Source organism: Anastrepha obliqua, chromosome 4, assembly GCF_027943255.1.
Source record: "Anastrepha obliqua isolate idAnaObli1 chromosome 4, idAnaObli1_1.0, whole genome shotgun sequence".
Taxonomy (NCBI): domain Eukaryota; kingdom Metazoa; phylum Arthropoda; class Insecta; order Diptera; family Tephritidae; genus Anastrepha; species Anastrepha obliqua.
This window is the reverse complement of record NC_072895.1, coordinates 96,629,386-96,647,064: the sequence shown is the minus strand read 5'-3', so window position 1 is coordinate 96,647,064 and position 17,679 is coordinate 96,629,386. Positions and strand designations below refer to the sequence as shown.

General features: G+C 34.6%; 6 non-coding genes across 6 annotated transcripts; 2 read left to right on the top strand and 4 right to left on the bottom strand.

Moving 5' to 3' along the window:
* Window positions 1-2,334: 2,334 nt before the first annotated feature.
* On the bottom strand, window positions 2,335-2,406 carry Trnad-guc (transfer RNA aspartic acid (anticodon GUC)). The gene has a single exon. It is a non-coding gene; the product is annotated as a tRNA-Asp (tRNA).
* A 2,024-nt stretch (window positions 2,407-4,430) lies between these two features.
* On the bottom strand, window positions 4,431-4,502 carry Trnad-guc (transfer RNA aspartic acid (anticodon GUC)). Its single transcript has one exon. It is a non-coding gene; the product is annotated as a tRNA-Asp (tRNA).
* A 6,044-nt stretch (window positions 4,503-10,546) lies between these two features.
* Window positions 10,547-10,618, bottom strand: Trnad-guc (transfer RNA aspartic acid (anticodon GUC)). The gene has a single exon. It is a non-coding gene; the product is annotated as a tRNA-Asp (tRNA).
* A 3,272-nt stretch (window positions 10,619-13,890) lies between these two features.
* On the bottom strand, window positions 13,891-13,962 carry Trnam-cau (transfer RNA methionine (anticodon CAU)). The gene has a single exon. It is a non-coding gene; the product is annotated as a tRNA-Met (tRNA).
* A 1,023-nt stretch (window positions 13,963-14,985) lies between these two features.
* On the top strand, window positions 14,986-15,057 carry Trnam-cau (transfer RNA methionine (anticodon CAU)). Its single transcript has one exon. It is a non-coding gene; the product is annotated as a tRNA-Met (tRNA).
* A 1,754-nt stretch (window positions 15,058-16,811) lies between these two features.
* On the top strand, window positions 16,812-16,883 carry Trnam-cau (transfer RNA methionine (anticodon CAU)). Its single transcript has one exon. It is a non-coding gene; the product is annotated as a tRNA-Met (tRNA).
* Window positions 16,884-17,679: the final 796 nt, after the last annotated feature.

Here is a 17,679-nt window from a genome sequence, read left to right as displayed (position 1 = left end):
GTGCCATAACGCCGTAACCATAACCATAGCCGTATGTAACCAATAAATTTTGGTTTTCCCCTGTTACCGTAAGCAGCAATATTTTACATTTGTTTTGATATTTGCGAAAAAAATTTTAGTATTAGAAGTGAACGAGGAAAAATATTGGAGTTTTTATGACAAAATACAAATGTTGTCATTAATTATACTTCAATTTCAGCTGTTCAGGGTTATGGTGTAACTAATAGCCAAGTGCTGCAATGTTGCGGCTATGGTTATAGTTATGGCTATGGCACCACTAATTTCGGCTTAATAAAGGTTTCTGTGCCGAATGAAGAAAATATATCAACATTTTTTATATTAGATAAGAAAGCATGCTTACATTTTCAGAAAATTTTTGAATTCTCCATTTTATGTTTTTTTTAGAGGTTAGGTTTTCAAGATGAAATAAAACGTATATATATTAGTTTAATGTTATGGCCAAGAATTTAGCTTTATTATAAAGATAAGGGTTTACCATTATGTTTTAAAAATGATTTCGGGCAAGTGGCCGCCGCGGCTGGCTCGAATAAATTCCAGCCGAGAGGCCCAATTTTCGACCACTTTTTGCAGCAATTGGGGCTGTATGTCAGCAATAACTCGCCGAATATTCTCTTCCAAGACGTCAATCGTCTCGGACTTATCTGCATAGACAAGCGACTTCACATAGCCCCACAAGAAATAGTCCAGCGGTGTTATATCGCACGATCTTGGAGGCCACGCCACAGGTCCACGGCGCGAGATAATGCGCTCACCAAAAGTTTCCTTCAATAAATCGATTGTTGCGTTGCCTGTATGGCATGTAGCGCCGTCTTGTTGGAACCAAAGGTCGTCCACATCAACATCGTCCAATTCAGGCACGAAAAAGTCATTAATCATGGCTCTATAGCGCTCTCCATTGACTGTAACATTATGGCCGGCTTCATTTTTAAAGAAATATGGACCAATGATTCCCTCTGCCCATAGAGCACACCAAACAGTGACTTTTTGAGGATGTAACGGCGTCTCAGCAATGGCTTGTGGATTATGTTCACTCCAAATGCGACAATTTTGCTTATTGACATACCCATTCAACCAAAAGTGAGCTTCATCGCTGAACAAAATTTTCTTGTGAAAATCGGGATCGGTGGCCATCTCGTTTTGGGCCCATTCACCGAACGTGTCGTCGTTCGGCTTCAATTCTTGCACGAGTTGGTTTTTATAAGTCCGCAAACCAAGATCCTTCCGCAAAATCTTCCATAAAGTGGATGGGCACATCTCCAATTGCTGCGCGCGATGGCGGATGGACTCATTCGGGTCTTCTTCGATACTCTGCTCCACAGCAGCAATAGAGTCTTCGGTGCGCACTGTACGACGTCTCTGAGGATGCGTATTATCCACTAGAGCAAACGTGGTGCGAAACCGATCCATGGTTAATCGAATTAGTGACTCTGATGGACGATTATGTCGACCGAATATTGGACGCAGCGCGCGATGCGTCGCGCGAACCGAATTATTATTTTTGTAATAAATTTGCACCATTTGCAAACGTTGTTCAGGTGTAAGTCTATTCATTATGAAATGGCAAACCAAACTGAGCATAAATCAAGTGACAGCTGTCAAAAAGATCATCTACGAAAAAAGTAGTGCCAACTTGAAAACCTAACCTCTAAAAAAACACCCTATATATATATTTTTTTTTTTGTTTTTTGTAATTTTTAGAAATATTGCTCCCTATTCTTATGCAAGATCAACTGATATTTATTTTTCCCAGTTTACATGAAGAAAAAGCCTGTGCTGTTGTGAATCCAACACATTCCAACTTCCACTCTCTGTTCCCTCTCTCTAATTTCTGAGTGCGGAAATGACTTCTGGGCCACTTTCGAATTTTGCGTGCTCCCGTTAGCTATGATGGCTCACGTTGTGTTATGGAATGGAAACTCTCACAGACAGAGTATTCTGAAATCATATCGCTGCCATTATTGTCATTCCAAACTTCATTCTACAAATGAAAATTATGCGAAGTGCGGAGACTACTTAGCAACCAACCATTTGTTTCGAAATAATGTGGTACGATACATACTAGTGGCATCATTAGTTAAGTCATGCCGTTGGAATAAACATAAATGATGCAACCCTAAAAGTAGAAAGAATGGTTCTCTCAGTTTCTGAAAAAACGACTTATTCGTATTTTTGAAGTCGGTGTAGTTAAAACGCCATTTTAGAACATCAGATAGAAAAAAATAATAATAAAAAATATATCAATATATATCAAGAATTAAATAACATATAAAAAATACAGTAAAAAAACAAAAAATAAAAATGTTCGTCGCCTTACTCCCCGACGGGGAATTGAACCCCGGTCTCCCGCGTGACAGGCGGGGATACTAACCACTATACTATCGAGGACGGGTAATATACAATTGCGTGAAAAACAAATTATTACCCAAAATACCGAATTTTCTGAATAAAATACTCAGAAATCATTTCATAATCTAACCTAAACAGAAAAATACAACAAAATCTAACCAAATAAAATTATTAATTCAATTTAAATTTGAAAAAATATTAAAAAATATTTTTTTTGGAAATGTGAGATGGCAAGCAACTTTTAAGCTTAATGACTTAAAATCATAGTTAAACTAAAGAAGTTTATATATTAAATAATTTAATTCAATTATTTTTCAATTTAGCTTTGGCTTTTTCACTTAGAACCGGCTTTAAGGTTTGAGTAAAAAAAATGTTATTGATTTGTTAGATGATTAAAGGATAAATCTGCTGAAATCTGAAATCTGCACTGTTGGAAGACGAATTAAAGAAATATCCAAAAGGATTGCAAGGTTGATGTCTCACTATGTTTGATTCCCAAGCAGAAGTGAAATGAGCGAGGTAAAAATCAATTTTCCCTAATAGTTCGGTTTACTAGCATATACGGAGCTATGGGCTACAGTTACACGTGCATTAAATGTCCTTGAAAAGTTGTGGGCCACGCGTAAATTTTCAGGTATATTATCAAAGCGACGTCATAATATAATAAGCAAAAGCGAAAAAAATATACATCTGTGCATATATTTCGTAAATTATTTGTGATGCAGATTACACGATTTTTAACGTTATTGCACCATCTGTTGTTGTAAAATTCTGAAGTTTAAAGAAATCTTTCGATAAGATGTTATTACCCGCTCCCAGCATGTTATCGCTATTGTTGCCAATTTTATATTATATATTTACCGGCTGACAATGCCGTTATTATTTAGTTAGGCTCATCTATGTACTAAACTCGGCTTTTTGATGTGATAACGTCTTATATTTCGATTTAGCCGGCTGCACGCACGAAAAAATGTGTCGTTATCTTGCTCAATCGTCGTTATCTTGCTCAATCGTCGTTATCTTGCTCAATCGCCGTTACCTTGTTTGAACTGCAAGCGAATTGAACGAACGACAAAGAGCACAATGGACCCCGCGTTCGGCAAAGTTCGACATCTGGCGCTCTCCTGCTTGAGTTAGCATACATAAATATGTATGTATATGCGCATATGTATATAAATTCACATACTGGTATTTGCATATGCCTTCTTCCTGTGTGCATGGTAATGAACCATTTCTCTGTTGAGAATAGGACGATGATAGGAAAAGTAGGAAATGAAAGTGTTTCGAGTGTAATGTGTCTTGAAAAAGGCAAATCGATGATGTTGCCTCATAGTGTTGTTGACTTATTAACGCCTGATGCACAATCGAAATTGAACATATCTTTCATGAATTTGATAAATGTTTCGTAAATTTTTACGTTTGTATAAATGTAACTTGATCAATTCCATTGCGATTCCATTTACCTCCTTCTCTATATCCATACGAAATATCTATCAAACAAATAAAATTAAAATTTTGTTTTGAAAATTGCAACCCTTACATCAGTATTTCCTTATGACGTTGTCACGTTAAACTATCGTCAGTGAACCGACTTTACAGACAACCTCTTTTTGTTTTTAGTATTTTATTAAATAAAGTCAGCTTCTATGGGGGGCTGTGCCTAGGGGCCGATGCATTTTAATTTAAGCACCTAATGCATGGTAAATTGAACTCTGGTCCTCCACTTGACCGCGCATTGGTAATAGTTTCGTGTAAAATAATATTTTTTCATAGTTTTCGAGGGAAAGTTCGAAGGGAATTTTCTGAAATTTTCATTTTTTATTACTCGTATTATATTTATTGCTTTGGCCTTGTAAAAAGTATTTTTGACGAAAGGGTGGAAAAAACAATTCAGAGTCAGATTAACAAAAAAGTATTTTTCATATACATAAAACTCAATTTCAATTATGTGTGCCTGAAAAGCATAAATTTGGAATAATAAAACTGAAAAACATAAAAAAAAGAAGAAAGCCAAATTGAATTTTAGAATAATAATACTGAATCACACAAAAAAAATTGATGAACTCCCCGACGGGGAATTGAACCCCGGTCTCCCGCGTGACAGGCGGGGATACTAACCACTATACTATCGAGGACGGATAATTTACACTTGCGTGAAAAACAAATTACTACTGAAAATACTGAATTTTCTGAATAAAATACTCAGAAATTATTTCATAATCTAACATAAATAGAAAAATACAATAAAATCTAACCAAATAAATTATTAAATAAAAAATAAAAAAATATTAATTTTTTTTTTTAATGTGATAGCAAGCAATTTCTAAGCTTAATGACTTATAGTCATAGTTAAATTAAAGGAGTTTTATGAATAAGTTAGAGGTTAATTTATTTTAAAATATATTTCAATATAGTCATTTTTTTTTGTCGGGACAACTAGCAAGTGCAGCACTCAGACATGAATTAAGTCGATTGTACTATACTTGGATTCCCTTTTAAGTTTCTTTAAATCTACCCGAACTCCGAAGAAATCTGAGTAGATCTTGTGGTGCCAAGGAGCCAAGATGGTCGCTTCTTAACACATCAGTGCCAAAGACCTCAAACCTGATTCGAGCGAAGGCGGGGCAGACGCACAGGAAGTGGTCCGCCTTCTCATCCTCCTCTTCACAAGCCGGGCAGAGTAGACTGTCTGAGTTGCCCAACCTTTCCATGTGGTTCGCCCACAGAAGGTGGCCCGTCATCAGTTCAACCAGCCGTCTGCACTCCCCTCTGCTTAATGACAAAAGGATTTGCGACAGTCGATCGGACATGACAGGTAACATCAGTTTAGTCCATCTGCAGCCTCTCTCAGCCTGCCAAGCTCGTTTGTGGGTGGTAGTTACCCATTTGCTAACCGTGGCCGTGATGGCCGCAGAAGGGAGTGGCAAAACGGGCTCTGGGCCAAGGAAGTCGTTACCCGCGATACCCACGTGACCCGGGACCCATGTTAGCATCAGGCTATTATGTCTACCGACATAGTTCAGCCTGGATTTACAGGACTTCACTACCCCTGATGTGGTTGGAGGGCTGTCTAAGGCCATAAGCGCAGCTTGGCTGTCGCTGCAGACACATATGCAGATACATATAGTTGAGTTAGAGCCGGCTGAACATAACGCAGTGCCATTTGGAAAGGCAGGTTACCCTAATTAATCTATACTTTTCAAGATAGAACGCCTAAGTAGACAGAACAAATCGTAGTTTCGTTGAATCTTCGAAAGTTTGAGAGTTGACACAGTTACAGTTAAAAATGTAACGAACGAAGCACTTCACATGAGTACTACACTTTAAAAAGAATCCTGCAAAATTAATTGCATTAAACATTACTTTTTTCTTAGATGTGGATACTACTAGTAATCGAGTATCAATTGAAGAAAGCAGTTCAGGAAGAGCATACATAACTGGATATATTAATAAATATCTGCCACACAGATCAGCTGATTTATATGTATATGTGTCCTGGAGACGAGTGGTAACTTAAGGGGACAGAAACCTGTAAAATTTCGAAAAAAAATTTTTTTCCTAGAATGTTAATATAATCCTTGAAGATTATGTCAACAATTTTTAGAATGTAAATTTAAGTATTTCTTATATTATAAATCATCAGCCGTGACAACTCTATTCTTTGCGTTCGAGCGGTGGGAGAGGTATAATTACGTTGTATTCAAACTTTAAACGCGTTTTTCTCAAAACTATATTTTTCGAATTGGAAAGTTATTGGCCGATCTTCCTGAAATTTTGCACACATCTTTTTTATGATATTACTTTCTATGGATTCTATTTACAATCCAGCATTTTTCGAAAAAATAATTTTTTCGAAGCAAAAATTCGCCCCGAAATTCATTTCTTTAAGCATTTTATTCCCCGATTTTTTTTCCATTTTTTTAATTCATGTATTCCGGTCACTGACGCCGAAGCTACAATGCCCGCCGATTGAGAAGACCCGCTGCGATCTTCCTGGAATAATTGAGTGTACATCCGCCATTTTAAATGATTAAAATAAAAAAAAAATTTTATAAAAATTGTAATTATTTTATTGTAATCTATATATATATAAATGAAATGATGTTCGTTTGTACGCATTTTTTTGGGCCGATACGAGGCCAATTTTATTCGTTCTTTTTTCATATTATAGGGATCCACTAGGGGAAGGTTTTTAGCAAAAAAAAATTTCTTTTAAATATTTTCTTCATATAAAAAAAAGAAAAAATCAAAATATTGTACAAAACAAAACTTGCTCGATTCTTAGATTAAAGTAAGTTTCGAATCGACATTCATTTTATGTGTACAACTTTTTTTGAATTTTTCGTTATTGTATACAGAAATTTCAAATGATTCCAATGAAAATTTTTTTTTTTTTTTATTTCTTCCATAAAATATTACACCTGTCGTTAGACAATAAGTAATTTGATTTACAAAAAGATGGAATGAGAGTGATATTGAAGGGCCAATGCCCCCAAGCTCATCTAGAAGAAATATATGCATATTATTTAAAAACAAGTGGTTAACAAACAATGACATATACGATTAGTTGACAATTGATTACAAGGATTTTGCAAGATCTGTTGGTGTTTGACGGTTAAGCCGACTTTGGGTAGATTTTTCTTTATTTGGTAGTCTTCTCATCATAGGATTTGTATGCGTTAATAGTCTATTTATGTGTCTTCTGCTAGCGCTTTGTATTGTTTCATCAATAGTATCGATGCCAAGGTCGCGATGAATATCTGCGTTAGGTATGTACCAAGGTGCATTAGTTAAGGTCCTAAGCATTTATGAAAATAATGTTTCAATTCAATTGAGCAATGCTTTCTTTGACCAATTCTATATGGAAATGAATGCGTTTGCAAACGATGTTTTCGGCTATGAACAAATGTTGGAATCGAATGAAAAAGGAAAGAAACGCGAAATGATAAAAAAAATTCTTGGAAAATTTAAAATGAATGGTGCTTCATTGGAAAAATTCAAAGGTAATAAGAACATACACAAGATAAAGTTAGAATTCGAATTTTTAGATTTATTTTGTTTATTTCTCATCCACACAACACAACAACTCATTCCAACTCTGATTTTGAAATCCTGTTGGAATTGGTGATCGATAATTTTGTCACTATAATGGTCAATGGAAATTTGCGTGTATCAGACCCTGCATATTATTTACCATATCAACTTTTTATGGAACATATGGACCAAATGAACACAAAAAAAATAATTTAGTTTTGTTTTGATTTTTTGCAACACTTTGGTTTTCAGTTAATATAATAAAAACAATACTGTTTTTTCGTGAACACAAAATTCTAAATTTATTACGTTGTTTGTTTAGAATTTTTTTAGAAAAAAAGTAAATTTTTTGGTTTTGAGGAAATTTGTTTATTGTTGCTATTTGTGAAAGCGTAGATATTTGTAAGTATTTGACTATAATCCTAAAAGTTAATGGAATACCACTATGACACATAGAAAAAATTTTTTCAAAGGGGTGTTTTTCGAAAATTATAAAAAAAATTGTTTTCAAAAATTTTGGAGAAATAAAGTAAAATAAAAAAATTTCGAAAGCATGAAATTTTTTCAAAACCAAATTTTCCTCAAAAAGATAAAAGAAATTTCTTCGAAGAGGTGTTTTTCTAAAATTCTGAAAACCAAACAAAATTAAAAAAAATGGTGTTTTCAAAGCATTTCATATTCCACTATTAATAGAGAATACATTTTTTCGAGGGGGTGTTTTTCAAAGCGGAAAAAATCTTTTTTAACAAATCAATTTAAACTTTTACAAAAGTATGAAATTTTTTCAAGAACAAAATTTTCTCAAAAACGTTAAATTAAAAAAAAATAGTTTTTTCAAAATATATAATTTTCAGCAATTAACTGAGAAGAAATTTGTTAGAGCGAAGTGTTTTCCAAAACTTCAAAAAACACTTTTTAACCAAAAAAAAGAAAGTGTGTGGTAGTTCACGGAACCCGCACGATTGAAGTGAAACTTCTTTTATCAACAAATCAATAATTTAACTATTATTTCAATATAATGCATGCAGAAGTCATGGAAAGCATGGAATGGAATTTTATTAAACAGAATTATTTATTTATTTTAATATAAAAAGAAATGAATTTATTGTACTCAATTACATTTGGTTCTCGGCATTGTCATTATCATTATTGGATTCGTTTTCCAAAAATGAAACAAGGGCTTTATGGTAACTGAAATACGTAAAAAATGATCTACATTCTAATCTATCAAGGTATCGATGAAATACTGCATCAATGGTAGTTCCGCATCTTGTTGTTGGTACTACAAATTATCACTTATCGTACAACCGGAGGATTCACTGTCACGGTGTTCAACAGTAGCTCTTAATTTTTTACGCTCCAAATACTCACGTTGCCGTTCAGCACCTGTTTTCGGTTTCCGTTTTTGTTGATTTGATGCCATATTTAACAGAAATCAATCAACAAAACAAAATATGTTTGTAAGATTTGCTCAAAACTACACACACACTCTATGACGCGTCTCGCGTTACTAATAATATTGTGTTTGGGATAACTGTCAACTGTTTCCACCGAAATGCGTTCGCAAAGTGTATGGTCGGTCTTTGGTATGGTAAACAGATTTATGATACATTATTTTGCGGCGACAGCACAGCGCGATAGCCCAGCGGCTAGCAATGTGGGCTTCCGATCCGAAATCCTTGGTTCGAATCACAAGAAAATTTTTTTTTTTTTTTTTATACATTTATTTCATTTTGTTTTATGATATGTTTATGAGCAGATTTTTTTCATGGCAGAAATACACTCGGAGGTTTGCCATTGCCTGCCTAGGGGCGACCGCTATTAGAAAAATGTTTTCATTAATTTTGCTTTCACCGAGATTCGAACCAACGACCTCTCTGTGAATTCCGAATGGTGATCACGCACCAACCCACTCGGCTACGGCGGCCGTCAATCAAATGTCATATTTACAAATTACATTCGATAAGAATGCAATAATAAACGACCGCATTACATTCACGACGACACGCCACGCCAGTCTTTTAACAGATGGCGCTGGCATAGCGGAGTTTTACGTAGTTTAGCGTAGTTTTACTCCTCACAGCGTTTCATCCACGCCACGCTTTTAACAGATGGCGCTGGCGTAGCGTCACATATCGATGAAACGCTATGGTTTTACTCCTCACAGCGTTTCATCCTTCGAGACAAAAGAAGTTTCACTTCAAAAAATAAACCTTTTTTCAAAAACAACAGGAATGATAACATTGTCTAACAATTTCTGCACTTTTGCACAGTCTAAAGAGGCATTGATACGGAGTGTATTTCCAAACATAGTTCAACATTACAAAAACCATGATTTGCCAGGCTTACCACCTCATAATTTACGATTAAAAATTGGAGCACCGATTATTATGCTGCGCAATAGTAATGTGCCCAGACTTTGCAACGGTACCAGACTCGCTGTGAAGAAGCTAATGGGTAACGTTATCGAAGCAACAATTTTGAAAGGGAAGTACAAAGGAGAAGACATTTTGATACCCTGAATTCCACTGATTCCGGCGGATTTACCATTCGATTTCAAACGTTTGCAGTTCCCTATTCGCCTTGCCTTCGCTATGAGAATTAATAAGGCGCAAAGACAGTCTCTACAAATGTGCGGTATTAATTTAGAATACCCAATTTTTTCTCATGGACAATTGTATGTAGCTTGCTCACGAGTTGGCAAACCATCGTCATTATTCACGCGAAAGATGAAAAAACCAAAAACGTTGTCTACCAAAATGTGTTACAATAAAGTTCGAATGAAATTGTATCAAAGAATTTGCTTTGTTTCGTATTAATTTTATTCTCTTTCAGCAAATCATTGAATTTATCGTCTAGCGAAGCGGGCGAGGGTACGCTAGTTATTTTACAAAAAAACTGTATGCCAATTTTGAAAAAAAATATTTACTTCTTCATTTGTAATAATTTTAATGAAAATCAGGGAAAATATTGCCGTTTACAGGTATCTGCCCCCTTAATCGATAAACTGTAATATTGCAATTTAAGTTAAACATTTCACCAGTCTTTCACTTAGTATAAAAAATTAAATATTTCTTGTTGTTGTTTCGAAAATAATGTGGTATAAAAACTACGGCAAAACAAAAAAAAAACATTCATTGCATGACTCCCCGACGGGGAATTGAACCCCGGTCTCCCGCGTGACAGGCGGGGATACTAACCACTATACTATCGAGGATGTTGAATTAACTTTGTGTAAAGACACACTTAAGCAGCGAGAACAATTTCGCAACAACAAATATTAATGACTTGAGAAGTAAAAAAAAGCGTTGATTAGGTAAATGCTAAAATCTGATAATGAATAATTATTTTTTCAAATTTAGCTAATTTTTGATTATTTAGTGCCGTATCAAATATATTCAAGCTATCTAAAATATTCTCTATTAACTGGTGCTTGCTTACTTACATAAATAATTATGTATTTCGAGTTGTACACACAACTTGCATGGAATTTTCAATATTAATGAGGAAGATTAGCATAATAACAATAGAAATTAAATAATTTTAATCAATTTTTATTTTAAACTCTAATGAACGTATGTAATCACCATCGGCCATCAGGTGCCTATTGTTTATTGTTGTTGGCACAATTCCCATGTTGGCTTCCACGAACGGCTTTGATTGACGCCACTCGCCCGCATCTAATCTAAATAATAAAAAATAAATAGCAGAGAATAATAATAATTTAAAACATGGCTGCGATCAACAAACGACCATTTTGTTTAAAAAATTTATTTAAAAACCGTGCAAAAATCGTTCAATCATTTCAGTAAAACCCCAGGCGAACAAAAATGTACAGCAAGCGCTATTTGAATTTCGTTCAGTTGAAAAGTACCACTAGCAGCTGGCTAAATAAAATTCTGAATTGAACAAGCAGAGTCAGCTACAACTACAACTCTCAACATGTGTGTATGCATATACATTCATACCCACATACATATGTATGTATATGTACATGCATAGTGCACTTTGTTTGAAAAATTCCTCATTCAAAGGCAACAAATATGTGGGGGCATTCAATTTATATGCGCAGGCAAATGCGAATTTTGGTTGGCCAATCACGTTCTCCCCAAAAATTATCTACAAATTGACATGATGCGATGTTGTTGTTTGTTAAATTGTTTTTGAGCATTTTAAAATTATCATATGGCTTGTGGTTGTTCTTAATTCATTTACTGAGCGAACTGCGCTTATTGGGTTTGCTGTTTTTGTTTAGTGTACTTGTAAAATGTTGGATTGGCGCTGAGCATTTACTCTCTGCTTATGTATTTTTATACACTATGAAACAAAAGTGCAGAGCCAACGACGAAGACATTGCGAAGTGACGTTTTCGTAATTGCACATTTGCTAGAGCGCTGCGGCCGAACTGCCCTTTTAATGCAGGAAAGAAACTGGAACAACTTTTTGAGAAACAAAAACAAAAAAAAAAAAAAAGAACAGCGCTACTCCATCGTCTCCCTGGTCACAAACAACATTTTTTCTAGTGGAACAAGTTCTGCAATAGTTTCAAATCATCTTTCTTCCCGGACTGTGCTAAATTGAAGAAAGGATCCATGCAGAGTTTTGCTGAAAATAATTGCATTCTGCGGCTGTACTACGCGGTGAGTCGTATTCGTCCGGAAACAGGTCATTCAAATTGTGTGTGAAGGTCATTAACAAAAGTGCAACTATTTCGGGGCTAGCGCTGATAATTTTTCAGATAGTCAATATTTATAAAATAATGCGCAGAGTACAACACGAGTATATGCAGCTAGTTGTCATTGCGTTAATTTTTTCTGATACATTGACACATTGGGGTATATGTCGATAAGCCAGCAACAATTCAAGAGCTAAAGGATGAGATAATTCGGCACATTAACGGCTTAGAACCTCAATTATGCCTCAGCGTCATCGAAAATTTAGATCATCGGTTGAAGGTGTGCCGCCGAGGCTGCGACGGCCATTTGGCTGATATTTTGTTCCATACGTAATTAAACCATTCTAAAATTATCAAAATAAAGAGAAATGACAATAATTTCCTGAAAAAATTGTATTTTATTCAAAATCAACACCGGTCTTTGAAACTTAACCACCCGTTAGATAAGGAACTATTTGCATTTGGTGGTCTTTGGAGGTGTGCCGCCGAAGCCGCGGCGGCCATTTGGCCGATATTTTGTTCCATACGTAATTGAGCTATACCAATATTATCATAATAAAGATAAATGACAATAATTTCTTAAAAAAAAATAGTACTTTATTCAAAATCAACACCGGCTGGTTAAGTTTCAACCACCACTTTTCGTCTCGTTCATCAATGGAACACAACACTAATTTGCTGAATATTTTGTTTATAATTCGTTCACCAAAAATTTTACTTTTTATTGCAGTAGAACTCCAGTGAAATTTCTCCACTGCAAAGGTGTTAGTTGATGTCATAAAACTACCGTCACATTGGCCATTTTTATCTATGGAAAACACTAATTTGAAAAAATCAATAATTCGTGGAATGAATAGAACCTCGTTATCTATAAAAAGCTCCCCATACTCATTGTTTAAATTTTATATAATTTATATATTATTATATTTATATATACCTATATTACTTACATCAATTTCTAATAAAAATTGTGTACAATTAAATTGCTACGTGACAGACTTCATTTTTTGTGCCCCCTTTTGCTTCATAGTGTAGAATTGTTGCTGCTATATAAGCATTATTAAGTATGTGCCGCTGTTGGGAGTTTTACTCTCACTAGCGCTCTTGCTTCAACCTTCTTAAGCATGTAGGTATGTATGTATGTATATATGTATTTGCCAATTGTAGTTGTTTTATTCACGTTCCCTTACACACGATCGAAATGAATTTCCCCTTTACGTGTTTTGCTGTGAATACAAACAATGAAGCTCATGGTCGCTGCTATTGTTATGCCTCAAATATTTCACATCGTACACATGGCTATAATTCTCCACATTATGCAGCTGCCAATTGAATAGTTGCTGCTGAGAATCGCTGTTTGCCTGATACCAACGTGGATCAATTTATCGATTTCACGTTTTACGAATCATGATCGCTCACGATCAGTAAACAAAAATGTTGTTAGTATAAAGGGAGGAAGGAGAGCAGCACTCCCGACAGTCGACATATAAGTTCACCAAAAGCAAACAACGTGAATTTGAATAATGCCTTTGAAGTAGAACACCATCTATTCATGAAATGTATATGCACATATGTATGTATGTATGTAATATACGACAAAAACGAAACGAAAATTTGAAAGTCTATTAAACTAAATTGTTTGTTGTTTGCGTTTGTTTATAATTAGTTATTGGATTTCTTGTTCTAGAACAACAAAATAATCTCCTCACACAGCGCACTTTACAACAACATCATTCACAAATCCATCACCAACAAACAAACTCCTTTGTAGGGTGACCCGAAAATGTTGCGTATGCCCCACGGGAGCACTTTTCTAGCAGAGCAAGGTTTCGATCCTCGGACCTCTGGGTTATGGGCCCAGCACGCTTCCACTGCGCCACTCTGCTGTTTTGTCAAAACCATTGCGATTTAAGTCGTAAGCATCGATACATTTGTATGCACATAAATTTGTGTGTAACAAGTTTTGTAAGAATGAATGACCAAAAGGTTTTTAGTAACGTAAACTAGGTAGTTTTTGTGATGTACGCCCATATAAATGAATCCGATTATAACTGAATAACTAAAATCCTGCTTAACCCACAAAGAGGCCGTTGCCGCCATATCAGCGGTATGACACTTTTACCTGGATCTAATGCCGCGGCACTTATTGTTGTCCTACTCACAATTAATGCGTTAACCTTGTGCCGGATTACTTTCGGCAATTTATTTCCACTTGTTATTATGTTCCGTCATCTCTTACGGTTACTTTCACATTTGCTTTTGTGCCATCAAAATACAGTTAAAGTTAATGTAAATCTTAATAAAAAAAATTTGATGGTATGCATTTTACATTTACAATTTGGTTTTTCGTTAATTGTAGTGTTAAAATTGCTGACGTCATACATACATTACAGTAGGTTCTGTTTTTATGCGGTAGATACGTTCCGCAAGAAGCAGCATAAAAAAAAACAGCATAAAAAAAGCTACTAGTTCTATAGTAAAACTATAGATACGTTTCAAATGCTAAAACCGCATAAATCTGAAATAATGTAATAAAATCGCATAAAAAAGGGCACTAGTCCCATATTATTACTATAGATACGTTCCATAGACCGCATGAATCTGAAATAATTAAATAAAATCGCATAAACAAAATATTGTATTTTTGAAAATTATATCTTTATATATCTTCCATACTTGTAGGGTTAGCATTTCTGATGTAATCTGTGATGAGTTTTTGCTTAGCTGGTTTAGAATCTTGTTTATATGTACAATTCCCGATAGGTCGACATGCATTTTGTAATTAAAAAAAAAACCGCACTATTTCAAAACCGCATAAAAAAAAGCCGCATAAAAACAGAACCTACTGTATTTATTTTGATTTGAATTACATTACGCTTAAGTAGGTTTTTTGACACTAAATTGTGAAAAGCAGAGTGGCGCAGTGGAAGCGTGCTGGGCCCATAACCCAGAGGTCCGAGGATCGAAACCTTGCTCTGCTAGCGGTTGTGAAATGCTGTTGTCTGTTGTCTGGCAATGGTGTTTTTTTAAATAATTAAACTTAAAAATATCTGTACTTATTACGAAATACTGTTATACATACACACACATACGTAAGTACTTCACTTCTAAATAAACGGCACTTATTTAATTGAGGAATTGTTTGAAGAGGCGGTCCCATAAGACTATAAAAGAGAACAACAACAGGTAGCGGTTTCTGAATTGCGTTACTCTGTGAATTGTTTGTGTAGTTTCCCCTTACATACTTTGCTTTATTACACAGGCATAGGCATTGCTAACTGAATAAGTTATTGCGCCATATTTTTTCCATATGAGTCGTAAAAACATAGATACTTGTTACCATATTCCTGAAATGGCCTCAGAGCAGAAACATCTCCGGGGGCCTATTGCATGCTTTAATCAACAGAACCGGGACAAAGGAAAACAATTTACATTTGGCCATTACTTTTTAGTGTGTAGGGTGTGTCAAATATTTAAAAACTAGAGAGGCAATGTTAGAAAACCTATTCTTATGATTGAAAATAACGTAAAGAAACTGAAGAGCAATTGTAACTTCAAAGTAGGTATAAATCTGGTATTTTTTTTTACGAGGTGGAAGCAACGAAAACCCAACACCGTCAGTGTCACACTTTAACGCGAACTAAACCACCTACCGTCAAAGTACCGATCTCATTGGTATTACCGATTAGGCGGTTTTTGAGCACCAGACTCAACGCCCGTTACTGTACTGATGCAATGTGTCCAAAGTGGCATCTGGTTACCGCCCATTCTTTAAATTATTAGATTAGAAAGTTACTCTTATTAGGACGCAACCATCTGACATGCCCCTTTCCATGCCATAGAAACGTAGTTTCCTAAGTCTGGTTTCGCCAGTTTTCCTGCGTTTTACTATTGACTATTACTTATTTTGGATTACTTTGCCGCCGCAAAAAAAAAAAAACGGCTTAAACGCAGAAATTCCGTTGATTTACTCCAATACTGACCAGTTCAAGATAATTTTTTCGGAGTACATAAAAGTTATGTTTACAAAAATATTTAGTTGGAAAGCACAAAATGTGAATTCGAGAAGTATACTGTCGTTTTTTGTTAATCCAGCTGTACATAAATATCGAGTCTTAGTTTAACTAAATTTCAGTTTATCGCCGGACTATGATTATGCGCTTATAAGCTTAAACGCCCAATTTCGTAGACTTTAATTCAGTTGAAAATTCATTACAGTTAAACATTGGATTATTACTATTTTATGTAAAGGATTCTTTTAAAATGGATTTAGCGTTTGCCTTTCCATGGCTGGCAGCAGATTTTTTGTGTTTATTCGTTTGTATATGCATGTAGTTATAGTCCTGGAAATGAAGTAATCGTTTGTATCTTGTTTTAAGTATCCCGAATGAATTTTTGACAATAATTCTTGTCGAAGAAAGTAACAAATTGTTTATGTTTCTTCGTTTTCATACTACCAAAAGAGTAGTTTTATATAGCGCAACATCAACAAAAATTTGTCCGTATTATTCCCGTTATAATTGGTCGCGACCTGGATAACCAAAGAAAACACGCTAAATATTACATATTCGATAAATTGATGTCTTTCGCTTTTCGAAAATGTTAATTTTGCTTTTGTGTTACCCTGTGCGCTCGTCACAAAGTGTCGCAAGTGTTAAATTTTTTAATTCAATTTTTACAAATAAGTCATGTTGTGTTTCTGTTTATATGAGTATTTTGGCAGACCAACGGCACAAGCAGAGTGGCGCAGTGGAAGCGTGCTGGGCCCATAACCCAGAGGTCCGAGGATCGAAACCTTGCTCTGCTACTTCAATAAGGTGTAGTTTTTTTTTTAATTTTATAATGAAAATACGTTTTTTGTGTAACATATATATATGTATATACATACATATGATACATATATCAGTAGTACTTTGGTAATTTTTTCGCAGTTTAAAAAAAAAAACTTGTTTTAAAAATTCGGAAAATGAAAAATTATTGCTCTTTTCTTTCGTACTTGTACATATTTGATAAGAAAAAACATATTCTAAATATTGCAACACAAGTGTATGTATTTGTCTTCGTGTACCCTGTTATAACTATTCGGAATTAGAAACGATTTTTAATTTTTTGGTGTTTAAAAACCAATAAATAATAATTTTTATGTTATTTTTAAATTTCTGCCTTACAGATCATATGTTTATTATTATAACTTTGGTTATGTTAAATACTTGTGACGCGTCTAGACAGTATGTCGTTTCGAGCTTTATTTATGAGAGAAAAAAAAAAACAAATAGAAAATAATCTTTGGTATTTGGTAAAAAATATAAAATTAAAAATAAAATCGTCACTCAAGCCATTATTATTTCCAAACGAAAAATGAAAATCAAATGATAATTATTACATTCAAAGAAATAAACTAATGACTATCTTTAATTTTTTACATTAAGTTGAAATATAGATTATAAACGCTCGAAAAAAGTGTGGAAAATACGAATTGAGATCTAACTTAAGTTGGTTCAAGCTATTCGCGTTTTAAATTACTCATTTCTTTATGGATTGGAGATTTTATTTATTTTTATATTGAATAAAAGTGCGTTTTATTGCGTATCATTTAGTGCAAT